This window comes from Melanerpes formicivorus, unplaced genomic scaffold (assembly GCF_026170545.1).
Source record: "Melanerpes formicivorus ecotype bairdi unplaced genomic scaffold, bMelFor1.0.p_v2 SCAF_280, whole genome shotgun sequence".
Taxonomy (NCBI): Eukaryota; Metazoa; Chordata; class Aves; order Piciformes; family Picidae; genus Melanerpes; species Melanerpes formicivorus.
Window position 1 is genome coordinate 243,900 of NW_027142632.1, and position 6,891 is coordinate 250,790.

Sequence of the window (6,891 nt, forward strand, 5' to 3'; positions counted from 1 at the left end):
ACCGGATTGAGACTATATTGAAGACATGGCTCCAGTGAAGCTCCCAGAAGAATGAAGAACACACAGCAATGGGGTGGCATAAGAGCCTGAATGCTATTCTCCAGGAGCGCCCTAAATATGCCACTCACAGAAAAGGACTCAGAGCAATTGATGCTCCATTTCCAAAAAGGACTCAAAGCCATGAATTTGATGCTCTATTACTGAACTTGATTCAGAGCAATGGATGCTCTACTAGGAGGCTTGAGCCAGAGCAAGTGCTGCTCTACTACCAGACGTGATTCAGAGCAATTGACGCTCTTGACCTGGACTCAAAGCAGAGCAGTCCTTGCTCGTCTGGGATTGCCCTGGTCATACAGAATTCTTGTTACTTTGTTGTATGTAATGTCTCATCATAGAGCGATTTCATTGTGGGTATTACAGACAGAGACCCAGGTTAAAGGTGCTCATTTGGTCTGTACTGGAAAATAGATCATCCATGAGGAGCACATAGGAGCCTTACTAACCCACAACTGCTTTTAACTTTGGAGGCAAGAGGTAATTGCCCACCACTCCAAGGGGCCATGGCCAATGTTGTGTCCAAATGCCGACAGGGTGGAATGTGGAAATGCATCCGAAACTTCCCCCCCCTTCGTCACCCCCATGGAGTCAGGGTGGGGGTGAAGATGAGAAATGTGGGAAAAGAGGTAAGGAGGAAGGGACCTCCTGCTGTTTCAAGGCCATCTCAGCTGAAAACTGGGCCCCTTTCCCCAGGTCACATGTCAGGGGCAGACCCCAGGGCCAGCACAAGCCTAGACAATGCAGACCCTGAGACTGATCAGTTTCCTGCTCTGTTATGGCCCATGAAATAGGATCTGTGGCATTTGTGGCAGGGGACATTGAAGCTCTGAGCTGCTAGAAAGCACTAGAGGCTCTTCTTGGGATTTTCTCCCCTGCACATGTGGCTCACACATCGCAGTCCAGAAGGATTCCTCAAGAAACAGAGACACCAAGAGGACTGCTCACAACTGGAACCTGCCTAAGTCTCCAGCAAATACCTTCTCTTGTTAGTAGGGGCAATATACTGCTCTTGGATTCTATCCCTTTTCAAATAGTGATCTTTAACCATTTGTACCTGCTCCTGTACTCTGGGAGGTATTGTGCAACCGAGCAAGGAGCCTAAAAATTCTATTGTTCTACCTGTGTACAGAAGTCACGCGGGTGGCGGGACTGCTACATTAATAAGTAATTCATAGCTTTTATTAATTCCCCACCTGCACCCCTTTGTTGGCAACACTTGGTGACATAGCATTTGTCAAGTTCCAAGTGAAAGACTTCTAGAAACCTGCACTTGCTCAAATTATGTACTGGGCTACGCCTTCCAGTTATTTGCTCACGTAAATGAGGTTTGGAAAGGATTTCTTGCCTCTGCTTCAAGTGATGACACCTCTACACTACTCACAAGTTGGAGGGTTTTCAAAAAAGGAGAGTGGACTTGTGGAATGAAATCTCCTTTTACTGAGTTGATAAACAGGACTTAAAACATCACTGCATTTACATTAGACTTTCTGTGAAACCTCAGAAATGACTCCATTATTCCTAAAGTTTCCATCTCCACACACATTTAAAATACAATGTGCCACACAAGAGACTAATCTAGCAATGTTATCTCTATTCTTAACCAAAAATGATCAGATCCTTTCCAAAAACCATAAGAAAGCATTATAAAAATGAAATTAATTTTGGTTTGGACTTTTACATCTTTTGGCTGTCGTGGTTCTGTTGGGTTTTTTGTTTGTTTGCTTTGGGTTGGGTTTTGGGGGGAATGCCAGGCCTGAAGGATGAAAACATGCACATTTCAGAAAACTTTAAAAGCTTCCAGCAAAGACTCTTTAGCTAGTTTGCAGAGATGTCTTTCAACAGCTGAACATGTCTATCCTGGAGTATTTGAAGTTAATACTTGCAGGAGTTATTTCCTGCAAATTCAGTGCTTTTCTCTACTGAAAACTAACGTTTGTTAAGTCCATAACGTCTAGTAGAACCAAAGATGTTCAGAAGTGTTCAGCAAAATTTATCGTATGTATTCTATCAAAGTTTGGGTTTTGTTTAAACTGCCACTTACACAGACTCACCTACCCCTATAAAAGCACTGAAAATAGTTCCTTATGACACTACTAGAAATAGTTCACTATCAGAGCACTAAAAATAGTTCCTTCTAGAAGGATGAGAAGTAGTTCCTTATGAAACTAATAACAGATTCCTATAAATGTACTAAAAATAGTTCCTTATTAAATGACTAGAACCACTTTCTTATCCAAAACTACTAAGAGTTGCCTACAAAGGTATTAAAAAGTCTCTTGTGAAACAACTAATAATAGTTCCCTATGAATACAGTATAAATAGCTCCTTATTAAACTACTACTAATAGATTCCTATGAATGTACTAAAAATAGTTCCTTTTAAAAGTACTGTAAACAGTTCCCTATCAATGTACTCAAAGATATAACAGCGCAAAAAATAGTGCCTTATGAAACCACTCAAAATAGTTCCTCCTGAAAGCACTAACAATAGTCCCTTCTCGAAGTATTAAAACCAATTCCTTCTCAAAGTGCAAAAGCTATGTCCTTTTAAACATACTAATGATACTTCCTTATAAAACTACTAATAATAGTTCCCTATAAAAGTACTAGCAATAATTACTTACAAATGCATTTACAGTAGTTCCTTAAAAATGTACTAAAAATTGTTCCTTGTAAGAGTACTGAAACCAGTTCCTTTAAAAACAACTAGTGATAGTTCCCTACGAAAGTAGTAAAAATAATTCCTTTGAAGTGTACTAGAGAGAGTTCCTGAAAGTAGTTCCCTCTAAGAGTCTGTCACGGTCCGGAGACATTAACTGCCTCGGTCCGGAGACACAGTTCTTTTAAATATTCCCGTGTTGTGAAATTAAAGGCACAAACGAGGCCAAAGTATCAACAGCTAGACTATTTATTAGATAAATAAGAAAGGGAGAGGGAGAAAATAGAGAAAGTGGACATAAGAAGGGAAAGGGAGAAAAGAGAGAGAGAGAGGGACGAGAGATAGAAGAGGAAAGGAATTATATTACCACACCCCTCATCCCCCCCAAGATAAAGTCTGTGGAGGAAAGGTGCTGCAGGAGATGTTGGGTTTGTAGAGAAACCGTGGTGAGGCTTTTGCTGGAGAACAGCTGTGGTCCTCTGGGGAGATGTTGGGTTGATACAGGAACAGTGCTGAGGCACCTCTGGGCAGCCTGGGTCTGTAGAGAAGGGGTGCTGAAGATTTGGCTGGAGCTGTGGTCCTCCGGGCAGCTTCTTTTCTCCGGAGCAGTTTCGTCCCGGCTTTCTCTTCTCAGCGGCCTGGCCCGTCTCCTGTGTTTTCCTTCATCTCCGTTTTTCTCCCCGTTTTTCTCCTCTGTTTCTCTCCTCTGTTCCTCTCCACAAACCAGCAGTTGCTCAAGTCTTTTATACAGTTTTTTAGTCCTTAGGTATGTAGTCAAATATTGTCCCTCAGGAATTCCAGTGGCAGGAAATCTGTGTGTTTGGGCAAGACCCTGGCTGGAGGAGGGGGGAATCTCCGTCTACCCTGTCTCCATCCAGACAAGGCTCAGGAAACAGGTGGTGATTATCTTGCCCTAAAGGTGTGATGGCTGGGTCCTTGGGTCCATTGTTGTAGTCCCGTGTTATCACGATGCAATCACAAGCTGATTTGCATCCAGGATTGGTGGACAGGATTCTTTCCACCTTCTTTCCAGTGGCTCTGCTATCACTTTATCTTTGTTGACTCACATAGAGAGAGACAAACTTATTAGACTCTCACAGAGTCCTAACTAGAGTTCCTTCTAAATGGATTAAAAATAGTTCCATCTAGAAGCAGTAAAAGTTGTTCCCTCTAAAAGGACTCGTAATAGCTTCTTCTCAAAGGACTAAAACGACTTCCTTTTAAAGACACTACAGATGGTTCCCTATAAATGTAGTAAACCCAGATCCTTATAACAATAATAATTCCCTGTTAAAGTACTAAGAGTAGTTACTTTTGACAGCACTAAAAATAGTTACTTGTAAAAGTAACAAATACAGTTCCTTAAAAGATTACTAAGAGAAGGTCCTTACAAATATTCTAAAAATACTTAGAAAACTACTTAGCAATATTTCCCTATGAAAGCACTGAGTTACCTGGAAGAGTTCTAAAAATGCTTTGGTAAAAATAGATCCTTCTAAAAGTACTTGTAATAGTTCCTTATAAAATACAACAACCAGTACCTAATACAACCACTATTAATGTCCCTGTCCCTGCCCATGGCAGGGGGGTTGGAACTAGATGATTGATCCTTGTGGTCCCTTCCAACCCTGACTGATACTATGATACTATTAATGGTTCCTTCTACAAGGGCTGAGAAAAGGGTTCCTTCTAAAAGAAATATGAATAGTTGTTTGCAGAGGCAGTAAAAATAGTTCTCTCTAAAATTACTAAAAATGGTTCCTTCTGAAAGTACCAAAAATAGTTCCCTATAAAATTAATAAAAACTGTTCCTTCTAAAGGTACTAAAAAGAATTCCTTCTAAAGTTACTAAAAATCGTTCCTGTAGATAATACTAAAAAGTAGTTCCTTCTAAAAGTACTCAAAATAGTTCCTTCAGAAAGGACTAATCATAGTTTCTTCTAACATAACAAAAACTACCGCCTTTTAAATGTACTACTGTTAGTTGCCTATAAATGTACTAAAAACTACTTCCTTATAAAACTGCTGAAAATAGTTCCCTGTAAAAGTGCAAAGAATAGCTACTTCTAGAAGTACTAAGAATAGTTACTTATAAAGGCACATAAAGTTGTTCATTATAAACATATTAAAAATTGTTCTTTGTAAGAGTACTAAAACCAGTTTCATTTAAAACTCATAATAATTCCCTATAAAAGTACTAAGAATAGTTCCTCCTAGAAGTACTAAGAACAGTTCCTGGACATGGTGATGCCACACAACCTGTTCTGAATGATCCTGCTTTGGTGATTTCCAGAGCTCCCTTCTGAGCCACACCATACTGGGATTCTCTCACTTCCTCTGGTACCTCTTGAGAGTCTGTCTGTCTCATGCTTGTACAGCAACCAGAACTCTACTCCACAGTGGGAATCTGGAACCACCTAGCTGCAATACAAGCAATGTGACTGACCCTTCCCCTCTGAGCATGCTGCCTAACCACCAGGCTTTGAAAACTACTTACCTGATGAGCTCTATAGTTTCTCTGAAGATGTGGGAAGCTGATCTGGGTGCTGGTGCATCCTATTCCAAGCCCATCCCATATTCAGCGAAGCAAAGGGCAGCTTCCAGGTGCTGAATGCCCTTGCCAATGAAGTGGGGCTGTTGGGAACAAAATGAGCATTTTTTGACTCCCATAAGAACTGCTTCTCTCACTTGTGCTTGCAGATCTTTTGCCTTCCTTGTTAGGCAGGAGTTGAAGAAAGTCATGCCTCCGGCTGATATCTCTGAGGTTCTAATCAGAATCCCTCATGTGCTCCCAGACATCAGATCTGTGCTCTCTGGATGGTAGTATGGAGTCAGAGAATGGTGCTGGCTGGAAAAATCCAACCATTATCTAACTCTAGTAAGCCAAGTGCCCAACCATGTCCCAAATCTCTGTGTCTTTTAAATAGCTCTGGTAGTGGGGATTCCACCACCTCCCTGGGGAACCTCTGCCGCTGTTGGAGAACCCTTCCAGTGGAGAATTTTCTTCTAATATCCAAACAGAACTTCTCTTGAGGCAAACGGAGGAGGTGGGCCATTTCCTCACCTCCTAGTAGCTGTTGCAAGGGAGGAGAACATCCCTTCCTCTTGCTCAGTCTTTGCCTTGAGTAATTGCTGATCTTTGCACTTTTTAATATCTCAGTCAGGTCTCTCGTGAATGGCAGATGGAGCTTTCCCACTGCAGTATTCCCTCACTTCAATTCACAGATAAGTGGCAAGCAGCAAATGTCCATTATCTGACTAGGCAAAAAAAAGGGGTCTTCCTTCATACATGCTGTTCAGCTGCATATGGTAGGGAAATTCACTTCCACCTGCAAAGCCACTTCCAAGTCTTGTTCACCAGCAACACCATTAGCCTCAGGGCCCTTCTTCACATGCACACATGGAGCTGATCCAACTGCAAGAGCTGGTTAACACTTTCAGCACAGGGCCAAGACTTACCATGGCATCAGCTTTCTCCATCAGATTCTTGATCTCTCCTGTGTAGTATTTTACCAGCGTTTGTAGTATTTTGACCATTTGTCACACTCTGGCTGCTAACCCCTCTCATTGCCTGACTGAACCAAAACATGCCAAAAGCAACTAATTTGAAAACAGCTCCTGTTTAAAGAATAAAAGTTGGCTTGAATTGTGGGCCAAGACTCTAGAAGGAAGAGGGCCCCAAGAGGCATGCTTAATATGCAAACATCACAAACCCTGCCCTGATTCAGAGCAAAGGAATCCTCCCTAATACATCCTTATCCTTCCCACTCCCAAAGCCACAACAGGGCAAAAAGGCGGGGGGGCTCAGCTTCAATGACAAAGAGGGAGGAAACAACTCCACAATTCAAGCTCTTACATTATTACCACACCTGAAAGACCCCTTCACACAGCTCCATGTCAGTCCCTGCCTCTCAGCTCTGAGTAGCCAAGAGCACAGCAAAGCTCTCTGCACAAAACCAGTTTGCTCATATTGTCTGTTCAAGGAACATCAATGATCCAGACCACTTCAAGCCACTAACTCTCACCCAAGCCACAAGCAAGAACTGAATGCAGTAGCCTGTGACTGACACACGAGTCTCCTCTCTGGGAGTACTGGGCTCTTGACAATACATGAAGATGTGCTCTAGGAAGCACTGACTCCAGCAAAGGCCTAGCCAAAACTAATCACAATAGTTC